Here is a 20,849-nt window from a genome sequence, read left to right on the forward strand (position 1 = left end):
ACACCTACAGATATGACAGCAATATCATCAATTTAGTTTTTAAACCTCTGGATGAGGGTTTTAAGGGCTTGTTCAGTGCTAGGTGCTGGGTGTGAGGGAGCAAACAACACAGACGTGGTCCTTGCTCTTGTGGAGACCACAGCCTAGTGGACAAATGGACATGGAACAAATGAACACTCATGGATCTGGAATTATAGACTGTGATGAGCAGAATGAAGGAAGTCAGTGCTGTTAAAGAGAGTAGTAGGGGACTGATTTTAGAGTGGGAGTCTGAAGTCAAAACACATATCATGAAATCTATTGAGTGAAGTTGACATGTATATAAAAATAAAATAGCAAATCTTAGAGCATAATGAATATCATAGAGGTAAGATGTGTTTTTTGAAAACTTTGGTCTGATGACACATCCTACGTCTGTGTGTGGCTTGCAATGCCTACTCTAGATCCAGAGTGACTTAGTGTTCACTTTGCAGTCCAGGGTCATGGAGCCTCCCTTGGCCTGGATAGCACCATCTGGAACGTGCATCCTCGCTGTAGATATGCCGGGGGAAAGGATTTTGGAGGGGCTTGTATGGGCAATTAAATGCTTGGGCATGGGAAGTATACACAGCATCTCACTCACTGATTAGGACAGGTCCTATGACTCCACTCAAGTGCAAGGGGACTGAGAACTGGATCCTGGTGCACCTTAGCACCTGTCACATGCTTGCTCACACTTTGTCACCTAGGTCCCAGTGCTATGTGGGCCCCCATGTCTCAGAAAGTCCCTCATCAAGGTAGCCTTCTCATCTTTTTTTGAATCTCCTTTCTTTTTGGGGATTAGATAAGACCACAAGGGTCAGAGCCCATCTATACATTCCTGTTCCCTGTCATGTGTGCAATGTGAAAACAAAACCCCACAATCTGTTTTAGTCATGAAACCTCTGAGCTGTGGGTCTACTGGGAAAGAGTAAAAGGGTGATTAAGCACAGGAAGAGCCCTGCTGGGGCTGGATAGCGTGGGTCTGTTTTACAGTTTCATGTGGAATAACAAATCCTTAAGGTTAGCGATTAGCAAGGCACACATGTTAAGGTGGCTAGGAGGACACTATACAATGACTGACCTTGGGAACACAGACAATAGGGAGGAGAGACGAGGACAAGTTTGAGGGACTGGTACACGTGCATAGGCAGGAGATCATTGACTCTTACCAATGACTGTGTAAGATGGGTATTATTATTCCCAATGAACAGCTGAGAAGACTGAGGCTCAGAGAGGGGTCATGATCTGCTCCAGCCTATAAAGCTTGTAAGAGACAGCAGCGATCAGGACCCAACTCTGTTTACTTTTTTTTCTTTTTAAAGAGATGGGATCTCACTCTGTTGCCCAGGCTGGAGTGTAGTGCCATGATCATGGCTCACTGTAGCCTCGAACTCCTGGGCTCCCAAGTTTGTTGAACACTGAGAATAGAGAGGGAAGAGCTAAGTCATAGGAGAAGACTGACATAAGCCAAAGAGGCCAGGCACCTGTCTAAGCAGCTACATGGCCTGCTGCACTCCCAGCCCAGCTCCTGGGGAGCCTAGCGCTCCCTGTCCAAAGCCCCTGGAGAATGGCACTTGGAGGTATAATAATGTCTTCTTGCACATGTCCTGTGAGCCAGCATGACAGGTAAAGGTCGCAGCTGCAGCGAGGGATTTCCCATCTGTTGATACTCAAATTCTTCAGCCAACCACTCCAAAATTGAAATGCATATTTAATAAGCTGACTCTCTGCAACAAAGCAATTTAATTCACTGATAATTATGCAGATCCTCCTCTCGCTCTCAGGATGCCAGCTTCACTCACGGTGTCCTCGACTGGGCATATTGCAAACCCCCTACATCTGTCTCAGGCATTTACATTCCCAGAGATGTGATCATTATTTTGGAAATGTCAAAAATTCAGAGTCCTGAAAAAGTATCACCTTTCCACTAAGGTTGGCAGATAAAATACAGGATGCCTAGTTAAATTTGAATTTTATATAAACAATGAAGAATTTTTTTCATATAACTATGTCCCAAATGTTGCACAGAACATGATTGTACTAAATTCTTCTTTGTTAAATATTCAAATTTTATTGGACATCTTGTATTTTTATTTGCCGAATCTGGCAGCCCTACTGCCCACACCAAATTAAGGTTTCTAACTGGGCATAGATTTTGGCTCTCGAAAACCTTGAGGATATATTCCCTCTCCTTCTGAAAGGACTACGAATTTGGGAGTGCAGTCTTGCTTGTACTGACCTGATTGTTTTGGCCCAAAGCAGCCATGTTTATCCGATAAGATCCAGACTCTCAGTGAGAAATACTTTGCTGGGGTTGAACATGTGAGTACAGTTGGGCCGAACAGATCTGTTGCTGATTTCAAAGTGGGATTCAAAGAATTGGGATTCCAAGAAAGAGAGAGCCCGTCAGCCTTTGCAAGTGGTTGGCACAGAGGTGACTGTTCATAGGACACACCCCTTTCTCTCTCACAAATCATCTCCTTTTCACTGAGCTAGCCTGAGTTGACTTTTGTTAACTTGAAACCAAAGAAGACTTATTCACGGGTGCAAAGCCAAGGTGGCGTTTGATAGAAGCACAAAGAAACCTCTCCTGTGGTCGCTGTGCCCATCTCTTTCCCACTCACACAAATCCAACTCATTCTTTGAGACCAAATTAAGTCCCATCTTCTCCATGAAGCCCTTGTTAATGGTCCAGCACATTTTAAAAAAACAATGAATTTTCTGGTTGCCAACGGCTTTCTCAACTGAAATTTGAGTACGTGGAATTCCACCAGAAGAGTAGGGTTTTCATGGACATGATAAAGGAGACACTTCTTTTCCAAATGTCCATGTCTCTCCCCTAAAAACTCCACAGGCAGCCAATCCTTTCTTTACCCGAGGCCCCTTCCAGCCTGTACCCTCCTTGAGGTAGGACAAAGAACACTGCATCACGATGTAGTGTAGTAGCCTTCTGGTTTGACTGCCACTCCGCCCCATGCTCTGAACAACTCACTTGGAATGCACTCTTGCTGCTACTATCTGCTTCGGGTCTGCATTACTTCTGAGTGGCCATATCTTCAGCCTTGTTCCACTGTAACCTACTCCATACGCTACTACAGAGGAAGTCTCTAATCGACAACACCAATAGACAAAGGGATGGTAGCTTGAAGTCATAGGAGCTTATACAGAAAATCACTATGGTCCCAGTAGTCTGTGCCTTACCACCCCTGGAAGGTGCTGTGCAAAATTATGCCTGTTTCTTTGTACATACTCTTCCCTCAGCCTGGAATAGAGATTAGCTTCTCTCCTATTCACTCTCAAGATGCGGCTTAAATGTCACTTCCTCTGTGAAGCTTTCTAGTCTCTTTTCCACTCCCTCTGTCACAATTGAATGTGTTCTCTTCTCTGTGTTCCTCCTGTACTTTGTACACTCTCATATTATGTATCTATCGCATTGCATTGTACTTGTTTTCACACTTTTCTTACATGACTGCCTCTTCCCTTGCCTAAAGGGCGAGGGTGGCGTCCTCCTGGTACACTGGGCACCTAGCACCGTGCCTGGCTCACAGCGGGTGTCCAGATGGAAGGGCTGCTCAGGGAGAGAGCAACGCCTTCCACTCATCCCTGATTCCCCTCAGGTTCTTGGCCAAGTCGTGCATGAGGAGCGGCAGGCAATGGGAACGGAGTATGAGCTTGAGTCTCAAGTACCATAAAACCCCCAAATGAAGGTCTTCTTTGATAAAAGCTGGGTAGGAGAATGGGGCCTGAGGCCAGATGGAGAAAGTAGTGTTTCTTCTTCCTGTTCCAAATCTAGAACAGCTGGTGGTGCAGAGCCGTCTCTAAGTCCACTCACCCGAGCAGCGGCATGGGCAAGGGTGGCCAACTCACATGACATACAGAGTGGGCAGATGGTCAGGCACAGAGAGAGGACTGGAGTGACAGAGGACTGGGAAGGGGGCTGTGAGCACAGATGTAGACGGTGAAGGAGCGTGGTAGCTCCACCTGCTAGTAAAACATGGGCCGACGGTCATCTCAGGCTCTGGCCAGTTACAGGAGCTTGTCTCTCCTCTTGGTGGCAGCCAGGAAGGGAGGAATAGACAGAGGCAGGAGAAGTGAAGAAAGGGCTGAAAGTTCCTCTAATCCTATCATGAGAGAGAAAAGCCAGAGAAGGGCAAAAGGCCCCCTCCTCCTCCCCTCAAAACCAGAGAACACTTTTTGTGGGAATGTAGAGTCTCCACGCAGTCTCCTCCTTTCCTTACCCCTTTCCTGTATTTCCTCGCCAAAGGAACGTGGGAGAACGTGCAATGAGATCTTGAAAAGGGCCTGATGATCGGATATTAGAAAACCAGGTAGAAATACTACAGATTTTTCCTATTAAAACTGACTGGTAACTTCATAAAATCAAATGGTTTTAATCAGTCTTCGAATGACATAAACCAGCAGGTAGCCCTATTTCAATGATTAAAATTTGGAGATTGAGAAATTTACTGAGGAAAATATTTATGTCCTTTTCGCGGGCTGTATCCTCTCATGGGAAAAGCCCGTGTGTTTTCCGAGATGCAGACTTCCCAGATGGGCTCCCTCGGGACTGGAGGCCAGCCAGTCTCCCAGAGTTGCTTGATCTCACGGCCTTTCCTACTAGAGAAGAATAAAAAACTTATCTGGGCAAGGCAACTAGTTGGGTTATGCCCAGTCTTCTTGGCGCCTCTCTGAGTTGGCAACTTGGGTGCTGTCAGAACATCCCTATAACACATGAGCACTGTAGAACGTTTTGGAACTACAGAACTTTCTAGGCCTTTGTGTGTGTGTGTATGTGTGTGCAAGTTATATTAAACTTTTATTAGGTCATATCATACATAATGGTTTCTGTATGTGTGTACCTGCTTGTAAAAATGACTTCGCAATACACCATGGTCAGTTTTCTGTGACAGTAAATATTCTTGTATAAAATTGTTTCCAGTGGTTGCTGAGTATTTAATTGTGGGGACGAACTGTGGTTCAATTATCTACTCTCCTGTGGTTGGACATTTAGATCGTGTCCAGTTTTGTGCTATTATAAACAATTCTGAAAATGAAAACTCTTCAGATGTATTTTTGTGTACCTCTATGATTATTCGCCTAGGATAAATTCTTTGAAGTAGAAGAGTTTGCTAAGTCAAAGAGTTTGCAAACTTTGGAGGTTTTGTGACAGAGAATTGGCATATTTGACATTTGGTTATATGGTAATCCTCATCGGCTGTGGCCTGTTTCTCTGAAATATGCCACGACAGGGCAGTGGGGCCTTCAGCATCTCATGGCCTAATTGATACGTGACTTGCTTCCTTCAGGGGTCCCCAGGGGGATTGAGCTCCGGTTGCCAACACAGATTACTCTCATTCACACACCCTTTCTCACTTCTTGCACTTCCTCGTTTGTCTTCTGGGATCACTTCCCAAATACATTACTTGTATCCAAGTCCTTACCAGGGTCTGATTTTTTTTTTTTTAATTTCAAGAAAATATGAGAGTACAAACATTTCGTTTGCACTTTATATCTTTGCCTCTCCCTAGCAAGGGCTAGAGGTATGCCCTTCCCTCCCCAATGCTCACTGCATCCCTCAGATGTGGGTCTACCCCCGCAACTCCCGAATCCCTGGTGAACACCACCACCATTGGAGCACCATAGTGTTTAACAGTCAGTACCAATTTGATGGCGAGTACATGTGGAGCCCATTATTCTGATCTTGTGTCACCTCACTTTGGATAATGGGCTTAAGCTCAATCCGGGATAATATAAATGGTGCTAGCTCGCTGTTGTTTCTTAGAATCAGAGTCTGATTTTGAGGGAACCAACACCAAGTTCATGGAACCAAACTAAGTCATGTGGGACACACCGGAGGGAGGACTCACTCTGCCTGGGTGAGCAGTGGTGGCAGTAGTACTCGTGGTTGTTAAAGTAATGATCACAACATTAAAAACGTAGCAACAGTGTCACCACTGACCACGCGCATTCGGTGTAAAGCCAGGCTCTGTAAGCTTTCTGTGGGCGTTGGCAGGACTCTCAGAACTCACAGGGTGTGCAGTATATATTATTATCCCGTTTGGTGGAAGAGGGAGCCAAAGCGTGTAGGAAGCGGCAGAGCTGGGATTTGAAGTCTGCCTGGGATCCGCTCCCTGAGAGAACACACGTCTGTGCTGAGGCTCTGATGAGGGGGCGTGTGGGGTCTTCCAGGTGAAGGACGGAGGGACAGAGGGACATCGCAGGCCGATGGAGGGGCAGGAGCAAAGGCATGTGGGGGCACCGTGGGTCTAGCCAGGGGCTTGGAGGGAAAGCGGGCTGTGTCGGGAAGGGTCTGGATAGAAAGGAGAGCAGCAGCGGCAGCCCTCCGTGGGGCCAGGCCGTGATGGACTGGGTTTATCCTGCTGAGAACTTTGGGCTTGGAGGTGTCGGATGGCCCGCTGTGAAGACAGGCACGCCCAGACCTGCGGCAGAGTGGAGAAGGGAGAGTAGCGGGAGAGGTGGCGGCATCCCGTCAGCACGCGACTGTGATGGGACTTGCCTCCACACTGCCTCTCCCCGCCGCCTCAGTGGAGAGGGATCCGGCCGGCTGGCAAGCGAGCAGAGTGGCTCCCCTGGGATTATTTTTTTAGCAACTGGCTGTTCTTCATACAGACGAGCCAGGTTTGCAAAGCAGCCCACAGACTGTCCTGATCTAAAAATAAGTCATGTCTGTGTCCATTCACCCCTCCCCCACTGCTCCAGGTGCAGCCTTTTCTAGAAACTAGACAACCAGAGAGATGGCCTGAAGCTTGTGCAGGGCCAAAGGTGGGAGATAGGCAGGGGCGGAAGGGTGTGGAAGGGCATTGACAGTTCTGAGGGAGGTAGGCGGTGGTGTAGTGACAGCTTCAGCTGGACAGCTGGGCAGGACCTAGAGAGAGGGGACCTGCATGACATGGGGAAACTGAGGCCTAGAGATGCAAGCTTGGGTCTTCTGACTTTTTTCAGTTACACTGTCTCACCCTAAGCCCATTGATTTTGTTATTTCTGTTTCCTAAGAATGTTCTTTTGCCAGGTGTGGTGGCTCACATCTGTAATTACCAGCACTTTTGGAGGCTGACAAGGGAGGGTCACTTGAGCACAGGAGTTCCAGACCAGCCTAGGCAACATAGTGACACCCTGTCTCTAAAAAAAAAAAAAAAAAATAGCTAGGTATAGTGGCTTATGCCTGTAATCCCAGCTACTGGAGAGGCTGAGGAGGCAAGATCCTTTGAGCCCAGGAGTTCCAGCCTGGGCAACAGAGCAAGATCCTGTCTCTATTGGAAAAAAAAATTTTTCCCCCCAGGGAGTCACTGGAGTGCTCCCATTTCCTTCAAATCTTTGCTTGAAATCTCCCCTTCTCAATGAGACCTACTGAGACCTAGTATCGCAACCGGCTCCTGCCTAACCTCCACTGGGTCCTCTCTTTTGCCGTAGCATCTGTCACCTTTAATATGTAATACAAGGTCATTAACCTGCTGCTTCTACCCCTGCCCTGCTTCCCCCCATGTTAGCTCCTCAAGGCAGGGCTATGTCCACTTCCTTCACTGATTCTCCCGTTTCCAGAAGGTTCCTGGCAATGGCATGTGCTCAATAAGCATTTGCTGGGCTAACCATAGTGCATGTGTTTCTCTTCATGGCTGCCTTTAATGTCAATTTCCACATAGTCTCCTTGATATAGAATGTTAAGGGGTTTGTAAATACAACAAAGAGATGATAATGGTGATGATGATGATAATTTTTAACTAAGGGCCACAATCAAATTGTAAAGGAAGAACTTAAGAGCCTGTACATTCATCCTCAAACATTCAATGGATTACTTCTGTGGAAACATTGGTCTAAGCATCAGGACCTTAGCCAACTCTGTCCAATAAAAGTATAGTACGAGGACACATATATACTTTAAAATTGTCCAGTAGCTACATTAAATATATAAAAATAAACAGGAAAAATTAATTTTAAGAATTTATTTTCTTGAATCCATCATAGCCAAATATTATCACTTCAGCATGTAATACATGTAAACATGATTAATGAGATATTTTACATTCCTTTTTTTTCTCCCTAAAACTTTGAAATCCAGTGTGTATTTTATACTTTAAGCATATCCCGATTTGGAAATGCCACATTTTAAGTGCCGAGAGCCACAGAAAGTAGTGGCTTCCATACTGGACAGGGCAGTTCTAGAGGGGGAGACACGCCCTTTCTAGCAGCTTCTATGTGAGCCAATGACTGCAGCACAGTGGTAAGTCCAGGAGTAGCAGTAGGAACTAGATACCAAGAGAAGACCAAAGCAGATGTGATCAGTTCTGTTGGAGGGGAGAGAAATTAGCAAAGACATAAAAAAAAAAATCACGTTGCATGAGAATATATAATTCTCTCATAAATATGGAAACATGTTCAGCTTTCTGTCTTAGCAAAGAAGTGAATTAAACTAGTGTCGAAGTTTTATTTCCCACAGTTAAATCCATAAAAAAGAAAACTAATGAGGTTGGTACACTTATGAATGGCTGGTGGTGGTTACAGTGGGACAACACTTTTGGAGAGCATTTTGGGGGTATGTTTCAAGCCCCAAAAGAAGGCTTTATATTCTTTGCTCCATGAAATTCATCCTTAAACGTAATTCAAAATGAGGGGAGAAAAGATAATGCATGGCATTTTTCATTTTCATTTTACTTAATAAGCAAAACACTGGAAATGACTTAAATGAACAATAAAAGGATTGCCTCTATTTGGAAGAATATCTCAAAGAAACCGGACCGACACAGGAAATGCCATTGTTATAACAATAAGGGAAAAGAGTTGAACGCAAGGTTATATCTATGTAGGGCCGTAGGGGTCTGTGAGGCTCCTAGCCTCCTGCTGTGTCTGGTGTGAGAGTCACTGTCTACCAGGACTCCTCTGAGCAAGAGGTGCAACTGGGGGCCTGCAGATGGGGTTTACCAGGCCAGGACATTGCTTTCAAAAATCTATTTAACTTGGGTGACTTTATGTGAGGTCTCTACACTCCAGTTTGCCTTGGTCCCTGTTAGAGGCTGAACTGTGTCCCCCCTAAAATGAGTACATTGAAGTCCTAGCCTCCAGCACCTCTGAAGGTGACTATATTTGGAGATAGTCTTTAAAGAGGTGATTATGTTTAAATGAGGTCATTAGGGTGACCTCATCCAGTCTGCCTGCTGTCCTTATAAGAAGAGGAAATCTGGGCACAGACACTCGCAGAGGGAGGACCATGTGAGGACACAGGGAGAGGACGGCCATCTACAAGCCAAGGAGAGAAGGCTCAGGAGAAACCAGTGCTGCCGACACCCTTATCTCAGACTTAACACCCTGCAGAGCTGTGAGAGAATGAGCTTCTCTAGTGTAAGTCACCCAGTCTGTGGATCTTTCTCATAGCTGCCGAGCAGACCAAGACAGTGACCCCTCTACACTTGGGTTCCACCCTGCCACTTTATGTTCCCAACCTGGCTCCTAAACATACTGCCTTTGGGCCCTCACTGTAAACCCCCAGGCCTTCTCTGTGCCACCAGCCACCTCCTTTAGGTGAACTCCGGCACTTGCCAATCGAGGGAGAAGGAAAAAAACTAGGAGCCAAGGCCCTACCCGGACGACTGTACCTGTAGCACACAAAAAAGTCTAATTCTGATGATATATACATGAAAGTGGTGAAAAGCATGGATTTTGGAATCAGAATCTTGCTCTTCCTCTTACTAGCTCTGTAACATTCAGCTCCTTCTAAACATCAGTTTTCTCATCTGTAAAACAGAAACAAGACAGTACCGACATCATAGGGTTGTGAGGATTAAATGATACACCACATATAAAGAACTTGGCATGGTGCCAGACTCATGAGGGCCCGAGAGATGTGAATTGTTAATGTTATTAAAGTGCCTGACACATAATATGCACAAAAGGTTAGTTGTCACCTACTCTCTTGTATTTATTTTAGTATCACTCAATATTTGGTGACAAATTCAATGACTCGGAGATGTGGAAAAGGACTTGAGGGTAACTTTGGTTCAACCTCCTCATTTTGTATGTAGGGATGCCGAGATATACAGAGGGGGAGTGACTAGGCCAAGGTCGCACAGCGAATCAGTTTCCTTCTCTGTAAAACAGGAACAAAACCCATGTCCCACTCTCCTTGAGCATTCTTTTCAGGGTCCAATGGGATTATATACAGGGATGCGTCTTGCAGAAAAGAAAGGGCCACTATACACCTCTAAGATGACTTAGCACACCTTTAAAGATGTAATTTCCAAAGGTACTCTTGCTGAGGGGTGTGGGCCTCAGATTTCTCCATGTGGCAAATGCTCAAGGGCCAAAGGGACCTTGCTTGAGTCTGCTGCCACTAACTGTGTGTGGGTCTGCGTCTTTCCTGACCTGCAGCATAATCTGTGGATGGAAAAACGTGGCTTTGAAGATAGGCACGCCAGGGTTCACATGTTGGCTCAGCCACTCACTGCCCGAATGATGCTGGACCAATCTCTTACTCTCTGCCTCAGTTTTCTCACCTGTAGAATGGGAGTAACTGCAAGGCACACACCCGATTGTTGCAGTGATGCTCAGGGGATGGCTCATGGCAGATGCTCGGGAATGTTTTTCCTTCCCCCTTGAGGTGGCCTTTTTTCTGTTGCACCCTCCAGGGCCGAGCACCTTGTCGACTTACCTCTCACGATCCTGACAACCGCTTCTGTCAGGTGATTAGGAGGTGCAAGTGGAAAATGCGGGCAATTGGCCAGAACCACATGAAAACCTGCCTTTTCCAAATCGCCACAGGCGTGGCTTCCACGTTTCTCTCCACAGTCCGCAGGCAGGGCAGGCAGGGGCCTGCAGGCCCCACATCTCCATTCAAGTTTAATGCTCAAACCTCTTGGGCAGGAGTTGTCCCCGAGGGAAAGCAGGAGCGGAACTACCTCTCTGAATAGTGGGAAGAATTCACAGGATGCCGCAGTCCCCTGGCAGAATTCCAGAGGGCACCCTGGCTACCTCTTTGTCAACATGGCTTTTCTTCTTACTTCTGTTCATTGCAGAACTGTGAACATTCGAAGAAGCTAGAGTAAGATAAACAGTAATATTGCCAAGATTGTTAAGAATAATATCACTATATTTCTACATATAGATGGAGATTTAAAAATGGCATTGGATTCTATACACTTGTGAAGGTTGCTTTATTTCTATATGAGGTATGGCTAATAGCTTTCTTTTTTATTCATAAGTATTCATTTAAAAATTGCTTACCAGCTGAGTAGCATTCTACTGTAGGACTATGCCCTGTTACTGGACAGTGAGGTTACGACTGAGTTTTTATTGTTAGAGAGCCAAGCTTCCATGCACATCCTTGTTAGCTCAGTCTTCATGAAGAAGCTTACTTATTTCTCCAACTTAAATTCCTATGTTGGAATTGATGAGTAAAAAGGGTTATAAAATAAAAAAAAATTAAATAAAAAATTGTACTTAAATAAGGGGTAAAAAGTAGACAGGCACAAACTCTATAGTGATGGACCCTGTGTTCTCTTTGCCTCTCCAAGCCATCCTAATCCACAACACTTATAACATTCTGCTGGGTTTACCTCCAAAACCTTGTCCTAGCTTCAGTTAAGTGTCGTTGTACACACATCTCACACACTCTACACACACACACAAATATCGCTTAAAGTTTTTGATTTATAATGTCAAGTTTCCCACCATAAAGATCCTTTCTTCTCTTTTAATCTCCACTTGCTCCTGTCCTGTGACCCTCCTGCAGTATTGTCACTGGGAGCCTTTGTGCCAGCTGCTAGGAGGTTTTGGCACACCCAGCCTTTTGGAACTCTCTGAGGCCGGGCAGAGGAGGTTTGGATTGTGAAGTCTCTGCATCGTAGTGTGTGTTGGGAGCAAAGCTCACTCTCAATTCTGCTTTGACTTTTGACCCAGCCCAACATGTCTCAAGGACAGATGGGCATTGAGAGATTTAGACAGTTCTGGCTTCCCTAAAGAATGTAATATACCACCCCCCAGCCTTGGCAAAGCTTCATACTTCTTTGTCACAAAGCTTATTCAGAAGAAAAGAGAAACAGGGAGGAAAAATAGCATTGTGCCCTACAGCCTAACACAGCAAGGGCTGGACCTAGGGCAGAGCAGGGAGCTCTGTGGCCAAGCCTGCTGAGAAGGTGACCATATAATTTACTGTCCAAATGGGACAGTTCCGGCAATGAAAGGGAGAGCTAACAATATGTATCCTGGGACAACAGGCATAAACCAGACATCCGGTCACTCTTCCTAAGAGAGGTGTGGCTTCAGCTTACAGGGAACATAGGTGGGGTACAGTGGATGGAGTCCAGAGGATGCAACATCAGGTTGGAACCAGAAAGACTGGATCTGAGGTCCTGCCCCTTGTTGGTTGGTGAGACCCGAGATGATCTCTTTACTCCCAGAGCTTGTTTCCTCTTCTGCAAAGTGAGGGGTGATACTATGCACCTCATATTGCTGTTGTGGAGAATAAATGGGATGTTGAGTTTTGTGAAATGTGATTTGCTGTGTACATATCATATTGGGGACCAATTTCCTGCAGCCTCCTGATAGTGAACCTAGTAGGAAGGCCTTGTGGGAGAAGCCTGCTTAAGGTAGCAAAAGGGAGTTAAATTAACAGTACTGTCTTCAACCACATTCCGTTCCTCCAAAGGGAGAAGAAACCCTCACATTAACCCGAGGTATAGACAAGGTGGATACTGTGGGTTGAATAATGACACCTGAAAGTTCACACCCACCTTGAACCTCAGAATGTGACCTTAATTGTTGCTATGGTCTGATTGTTTGCATTCCTCCAAAATTTATGTGTTGAAATTGAATTCCCAATGCGTTGGTATTAAGAGGTGGGGCCTTTGGGAGGTGACTAGGTCGTGAGGAGGGAGCCCTCGTGAATGGGGCTAGTGCGCTTATAAAAGATGGCTGAGGCCGGGCGCGGTGGCTCACGCCTGTAATCCTAGCACTCTGGGAGGCTGTGGCGGGCGGATTGCTCGAGGTCAGGAGTTCGAAACCAGCCTGAGCAAGAGCAACACCCCATCTCTACTATAAATAGAAAGAAATTAATTGGCCAACTAATATATATATAGAAAAAATTAGCCGGGCATGGTGGCATATGCCTGTAGTCCCAGCTACTCAGGAGGCTGAGGCAGGAGGATTGCTTCAGCCCAGGAATTTGAGGTTGCTGTGAGCTAGGCTGATGCCACAGCACTCACTCTAGCCTGGGCAACAAAGTGAGACTCTGTCTCAAAAAAAAAAAAAAAAAAAAAAGATGGTTGAGGCAGCTTGTTTACCCCTTCCACCATGTGCAGATGCAGTAAGAAGGCACCATCTTTGAAGCAGAGTGAGTCTCTCCAGACACTAATTGGCTGGAGCTTTGACCTTGGACTTCCTAGCCTTCAGAACTGTGAGCAATAAAGTTTTATTGTTGATAAATTATCCAGTATAAGGTATTTGTTATAGCAGCCTGAACAGACTAAGACCCTAAGAACTAGGGTTTTACAATTAAGATTGAGATGAGATTATATTGGATGGGTGAGCTCCAAATTCACTTCGACTATCCTTATAAGAGGTGGAGAGGGCACACACAGGGACAGGGTGGAAGGCCAGGTGAAGATGGAGGCAGAGATTGGAGTTATGCTGCCACAAGGCAGGAAATGCCAGGAGCCACCAGAAGCTGGGAGAGGCAACGAATTACCCTCCCCGAGAGCCTTGGGTGGGTGCATGGCTCTGCTGACACGTTGGTTTCTGACTTCTGCCCTCCAGAACTGTGAGAGGATAGATTTTTGTTGTTTTTAGTCACTTTTGCACCCAGTCATTACTGGATATTAGCAAAGGCGTGTGCATTAGCAAAGGCCTAGATGTTCTTTGAATAGAAGTTTTAGAAATTCTACATCAAAGGTGGGAAATATGTGGCAGCTTTTGATGTACACGAGGGAAGTCAGCTAGACAGCGAGACTTTTGATAAAGGGGTGTGACACACACACATACCTGCACACACACACCCCTTTCTTTACCACATATGAGAGTCCTCGTTACTGGCAGGTTTTTATGTCTGGGAGCCTCTCTATTGCTATCCCGGGTGGACAGAGACTGTCTCTGTAGGTCTTTTTGTATTTTATTCAGTAAAATCCTTCAAATAGGATTCCTGCTTCTCTTTATCGCAAATATAGTGCTGCAAAAAGTGCCTGGGGAGTTTAAGCGGCAATGTGGTGTAGAAGAAAATATACTGGCTCTGAAGCCAGAGACTAGGACTTCTTCAAGGTCACTCACCTAACACCTGGCCCTGAATACTCCTTCCCCCGTTTTGAGGAAAGTTGCTCATGCGGGTGCTCAAAACCTACTTAATCGACAAGTTGATGTGTGTCCCTGGAATTGTTTGTGCAGCCAACTGCGTGTGAATCTGAGAGAGGCGAGGGCGTCAGAAGGGCGAGCGTCTGGGATATTTTAATATTCAGTATTTTCAGACTCAGCAGGCAGCAGGCTAAATCTGTCCGCTGATGGGCAGGCATGAATTATGAAACCACTCACGTAGGTTGAGAGGTTGCCCGGAGCTGGGGAGGTGTCGCCACCAGTGTCTGCTCAAGGCAGTTGGGGGATGGGTGGCTCTCCACTCGCGAGGGAAGGGGATGTGAACAGGTGAGTGGTCACAGCGGGGGTGTGGCCCGCAGACCATGACACTAAATCCCAGGGGTGTCCCAAATCCCGGGCTCTCCGAGAAGGTGGCAGCAGGATCAGGAGAGGGAAAAAGGACCTCCAGGCCAGGGCCTGCTTTCTGCATTGCTGGAGGGTGAGGCTGCCCCCTAGTGGCTAACGTTCACAGGGGCTGATGTTCGAGAAGCCCCTGGGGTTCTGGCTGAACTTCCCCAAGTGGGCTGTGCAGGCTGGCGGTGCCTTGGCTGAAGGCTGGAAGCCAAGGTGTAACTGTCAAGGTGGGAAAATCTGAACGCTGGAGGGAGGGTAGAAGGTAATGGTGGAGGAATGTGTTAAGGGCTAGGGAAGAGAATGAAGGAGCCGATCCCTTATAATAATATTTAACAACAGCACATCAATAATCACCATTTATTGATGTTCTGTCTGGATCTGACATGGTGCTAAGCATATTACACATATTTTCTTAATTCCTCACAGCAATCTCATTCATTAGATATCATTATTCCCAAATTCACAGATAAGAGGCAAAGAACCCAGTAACATCATCACAATGTTTGTGGTGGTTTATAGTTAGGTAATACTTAATGATGCATAGACACTTGACAAGTACTATCTCTTTTAACCTTCAAACTTACTTTATGAGGTAGATTTTATTATTACTCTTTGGTTTATTTCCATTTTATCATTGAGGAAATTGAAGCTTAGAGAGGCTATGTTTCAGTTTGCTTGTACAATATAGTAAGCCACTCCAATTTAGTGACTTGAAATATCACTTATTAGTTTGTAATGCAGTGAGTTGGCAATTTGAACTGAGTTCAGCTGGGTTGTTCTTCTGGTCTCAGCTGGTGCAGTGAGACCATTATGGCTTGATGGTCAGATTCTGGTTAGCTAGGAAGTTCTTCTTTAAGGGGTTGGCTAGTTGTGGGCTGGGGTAATGGTGGAGACTGGCCCATGCGCCTCTCATCACCTGGCAAGCTGGCTCAGGCTTGTGGCTGGGAGGGGTCTGAGGAAGAGAATGGAAACATGCAATATCTCTTGAGGCCCAAGCTCAAAACTGGTACAACATCACTTCTATGGAATGCTATTGGCAAAAGAAGGTGACATGACCAGTCCAGATTCAAAAGATGGGAAATACAGACTTCACCTCCTAAAGTCTATACAGGAGGAGCTGTAAAGTCACATAGCAAAGGGCGTGGCCCCTAGGGAGTGGTGGAAAACTGGGGCCATTTTTGCAATCTATCCCTGGGTGGCTGTAGGGGTAGGGGGAACCTCCCGGCAGAAAAAATAGAATGTACAAAGACCCCCTAAGACCTCTAGGCAGGAAAGATCACATGTAGGCTGGTGTGCCTGCAATATAAGAGGAGGCAGTGGGAGAGCTGTTCTGAGCATTTGATATGGATTAACTAATTTAATTATCACAACAACCCCATGAGGTAAGCACTATGATTATTCCCTTTCTAAATGGGGAAGCTGAGTCATGGAGAGATTGAACAATACCCTAAGTCACACAGTTAGAAAGCAGCAGTGTCAGAGTCCAACCTAGGTACGGGTTCCAGCTCCAAAGCCCATTCCCTGAACCACTCTGCTGGTACCACAACAGGTAGAAGAAAGAACATGGGAAAGAAATGTTCTTGGTGTAGAGGATGAGGGACAAATGTTGAAACTACTTTCCTTAGAGGCGCAGAGATAGATTCTCTGCCACCCCTGTTTGCCCAAGATTGGGACTCTTTGTTTCTTCTTAAAGGTGGAAAGGAACTAGATCTCTTGTATGTCTTTCTGGCTCTGTGACCCTACAGATTGGTGCATGATTGTGTCAAGTGTATTCACTAAGACACTTTTGGTTTTAAGCAACAGATACTGATTAGGTCTAGCTCAAGTTTAAAAAGAGGTACTTATTAGGAAACTCCTGGGAGGGCTCACAGAATCAGAAGGTCTTAGGAAGGGCAAGAACTAAACAAGGCCCTGGGACCTCAGTGGCAGTAGTTTGTGGGGTCACTTTCTAGGTTGCTACCAGCCAGTTGACTCAATCCTAAAGACTTTTCCATAATTGTATATCTCTTTGTTCAAATCCTAAATTCCCATGAGAGAGAATCTGCCACAACTTGGGTCACATGATTTGACATTGGGCCAACTGGGTTTGGCCAGGGGAACAGGTGCATGAGCACAACCAAGGGCACAGGGGGAATCAACAGGAAGCCATCACACTCGGGGTCTGTTGCTTGGTGGCAAGATTAGTTCTAAGCACCACTACCTAATCCAAGCACCACTACCTACATCCACCTGGACAGTTCCAAGGATGTACCTCTTTCCAAAGCTAAGAAATAGGCCTTCCTCTCTCAGGGAATCCAATAGTTCCAGAGATTCTGACCAAATTCATATCGAGTAGCTTTGTTGCAGATGCAAATTCCCAGAAACAGAATTTGGATATAGTTTTATTAATTGAATTTTTTAAGTCCAGCAAATAGCTTTCAATAAATCACAACAATCCAAGGAAGATGACATATTTAAGCCCAAACAATTTTGCCATGCAAAGATTATGAGATAGTGCTATTCAATCTGACTTCCCAAATGATCAGGTTATAAAATATTTAGTAGCAGTTCAAAGGCATCTCTTTTTTGAATCCAGTATCTTCTCTAGGATAGATATCAGGGTAGGCAGCTCTATATGTTGATTTCACAGCATGATGTTCTTTGGATGGTTCAAAGGTGCTTTCCTTGCATTTGCAGAAAGATGAAACTGGGTTCTGTAGATTAATAGTTCCTCTCCTGAGCTTCATGTATGATTTGCCCCAAGATTAAAAAGGTCACTTGCACAGATTAAATGAAATCCATGGTTTGCAAAAATTAATTTGGCTACTTAAATTTCCAGAGGGAGCTTATTATTCACAAGCACAACTGGCTTGTGCAAATGTGCTTTATAACACCAATCATTCTGATTCTTGTCATAAATACAATTTCCATGAAAATGTAATCTATCAGGAGAATTTTGGGGTTGGAAATTTAAGACTCAGATACTCAGCAGGCCTGATTTTGCCACCAATCTATTCATAGTATGACCTTGGACAAGCACCTCAGCATCTCTATACTTTTGTGTTTTTCAATACATCAAACTTGATTGGTAAATATCATTTAGGAATGTGTTTAGCTAAAAATAATGGAAAACCCATTAGGGGTTTATCTCTCTAACCTGACAAGTCAGGAAGTAGGGAATCCAGAGTTGGTGTACTAATCAAAAGATGTTGTTTAGGATTTGGGTTCTTGGATTCCTGTGATCAGCCTGTGGCTTTGTATTTATGGTGGGAAGATGGCTGCACCTTCAGACAGAAAGAAGAGGGGAGGGCAAAGGGCATGGGTCAGAGGAAATGCTAGCTGAGCCTGTTCCCCCTATTTTTAGGGAAGCAATAAATTTCCTGGAAGCTCCTCTCTGTTTCCCATAGTCTTCTCCTTACATCTCGTTTGCCAGAACTGAAATATGATCAACTGCAAAGGAGTCTGGGAAGGGGATCTTTTTTTTCTGGGCATATTGCAGCCCTGAATGAAATCAGGAGTCTATTGGCAAAGGAGAATAATGAATATTGGGTAGGAACCTAATAGTGTTCTTTTTACCCCCAAAGGCAAACAGAAGCTATCATTTATTGGTCTTCTGCCAGATGGCAAGCATTGTGTTAAGCCTGTTCCACCAATTTAATTCGATTTAATTCCAACAACATGTATGTGAGGTAGGCATGAATTCTATTTTGTAGAGATGAAGAAACCAAAGCTCAGAGAGATTAGGTAAATTGCTCAAAGTTACAGTGTGGGATGCATTAAAAAATACTTTCTGTCTCTGTTGGGTTCAGGAAGGCTGGAGGAGGTCCTGGGTTACACTGACTATTTTCTGTGGGCCTTGTGGGGAGGGGCTTAAAGCATCTTTCTTCCTTCTTTTCACTCTATAGCCCTGGAGGAAGGATGGGCACAGGGGAAAGGGAGGAGCTCGCAAAGGCCCAGAGGCTCCTCCTGCACTCCCACAGTGACGTTTGAGGCCTCTTGGCCAGACCTGCGCTTCCCTGAGAATGCTGTCAGTCCTTCCTCGATTTTTCTACACCTGAGTGTGGTGGTTTCACTCTCCTTAAGTATCTTCCCTACACTGGGGCAAGATCCCTTCCTCATTGTCACCCCCATTGCAAACTTCATGTAGGTCACCTGCAGTGACTTCAGGGAAATCGAGCAGGACTCGACTGCCCCCACCTTTCAGGAGCAAATAACACAAGGGACCCTGCTGTAGACAGTCGAGAACGCAGTGCTGAGAGGCAGATTGCTGCCTTTGAATCACACTTTTCCACTTACTGGCTATGTGACTTGCAAGTTACTGGATTACTCCTCATCTCAGTTTCCTCATCTGTAAAATGGGCAATAGTAATAGTGCCCATGTCACAGAGTTGTTGTGAGGACTAACACATAAAATCCATGGAACAAGTCCTACCACTTAGCTAACATTCGGGAGTGCTTAGCCACCTCTTGCTGAATGTCTCCTTTTAGACATCTTTGTGATCAGCTCATTTTTACAGAGTCGTTCTTTTGAATCTTGAAAGCCAAATATCTTGGGTTGCTCTTAAGTTACTGTTTGTTTTTAGTGACTACTTATCAATGAATGCCTTGGTTCTTGCTGTTAGTGCCGGACAAGAAAAAGGATAGCTAATATTTGTTGAGCTTGTACTCGTCTGCCTTTCTAAAATATGGACTCACAGTTCACTGTGATTGAGCCCCCTGGAGTTGTGCAATATGGTGGCCCTGTATTAGTCAACTTGGAAAGGATGGGTTGGTAAATAGCAAAGATCACCTTGTTTTCATCACAGTTGGGGCTAAGCCTGCAGGTTTTTAATCTGCTGTTTTTCTTGGCACCAGTTCTACTTTCCATCTAGCTCACAGGCCCACCTTCAGTGTGCTGTTCTTCTCTTTCCTTGGGCTGCAGCCTCTGTGCAGGAAAACACCATCTGGGGATGTGAGATCAAAGCGCTGGTTTCTGTTCTGCACCTGCCACCTCCTTCTGCCGTGATACCAGGCAAGTCGCTTCCCCATCTTGGTCTTTGGCTTCCCCTTCTATGAGGTGGTCTCCGGGGCCCCTTCTAGCTCTACAGTTTTTCAGTATTCACTGAAAGATGCTCTTGGACTTTGGAAGCATGCGGTCCATGCTTGGGAGATGTCAGTTTTCAAGTTTTCCTTTTGAGGATTGCTTTAATTTATTGGGCATCTTGTTGTTGTTGAAAAATACAATCAAGAAAGCAAAGACTGAGGTTCCTTTTCCTTCTCCAAATGTGATGGTTAAATAAAATTCAGTTCCACGGAGCAAACTCAGAGGAGTAGAAATGGATAGGGTTTCTCTTGTCTTTGAGAAGCCCCAGAGGAGGCTGTAAACAGCAGGATATTCCTTCAACCAGATGGGCTGCCACACTTAGAGAGCCAAGCAGTCACTGAGAAGAGAGACACGAGTTGCGGAAATAAGGAAGGCTAGTTGCCGTAAAGTCAGTTTATTCTTACAGCTGAATAGAGCCGGCCTAGAGGCCAGGGAGATGAAGATTAACCATGCTGAGAGGCTCTCAAACGTGAGTGACGGGCATGATGTTTCAAGTCGCAGCTCAGGGTCTGATGGGAATATGGCCTACTGAGCTAACTTTGGGTGATAGACATTCTTGAGTGCAGGGTTAGTCTTGGGGAACATCGGGTGGCTTTGCTACGTTTTTCTTGGTGTCGTGAACAGCCCTGGATATCCGGGGCCTTCTCCTACCATGCCTCACCTGGGGCAGTCTTGCCTTATCCAGAGACATCTCCTCTCTCTCATTATCAATCTTATTAAAATTTTACTTGGGAGGTAGTATAATGGGGTAAAAGGAGGCATGGTCTTTGGACTCAGACAGTCTTGGATGGCAACCTTGGCTCTTTTGTTTATGACAATGAGAACTTGTGCCAACTACTTGATTACCCTGAACCTCAGTTTTTTCACCTTTAAGATGGGTACAGCAACACCTAATATATAGCATTGTTGAGGAAATTGAAGGAAATTGGATACAAAATTTATCCCCAAAAAGAAAAAACCAACAAGCCTCCCTCACCCCCAAGAAATGTTATCAGGTCATTAAATATGAAATGTCTGAGTTTGAATCAAAAGTTTAGTCTATTATATCTCAAACAAGAAGCAGTAC

Source organism: Microcebus murinus, chromosome 7 (genome assembly GCF_040939455.1).
Source record: "Microcebus murinus isolate Inina chromosome 7, M.murinus_Inina_mat1.0, whole genome shotgun sequence".
Taxonomy (NCBI): domain Eukaryota; kingdom Metazoa; phylum Chordata; class Mammalia; order Primates; family Cheirogaleidae; genus Microcebus; species Microcebus murinus.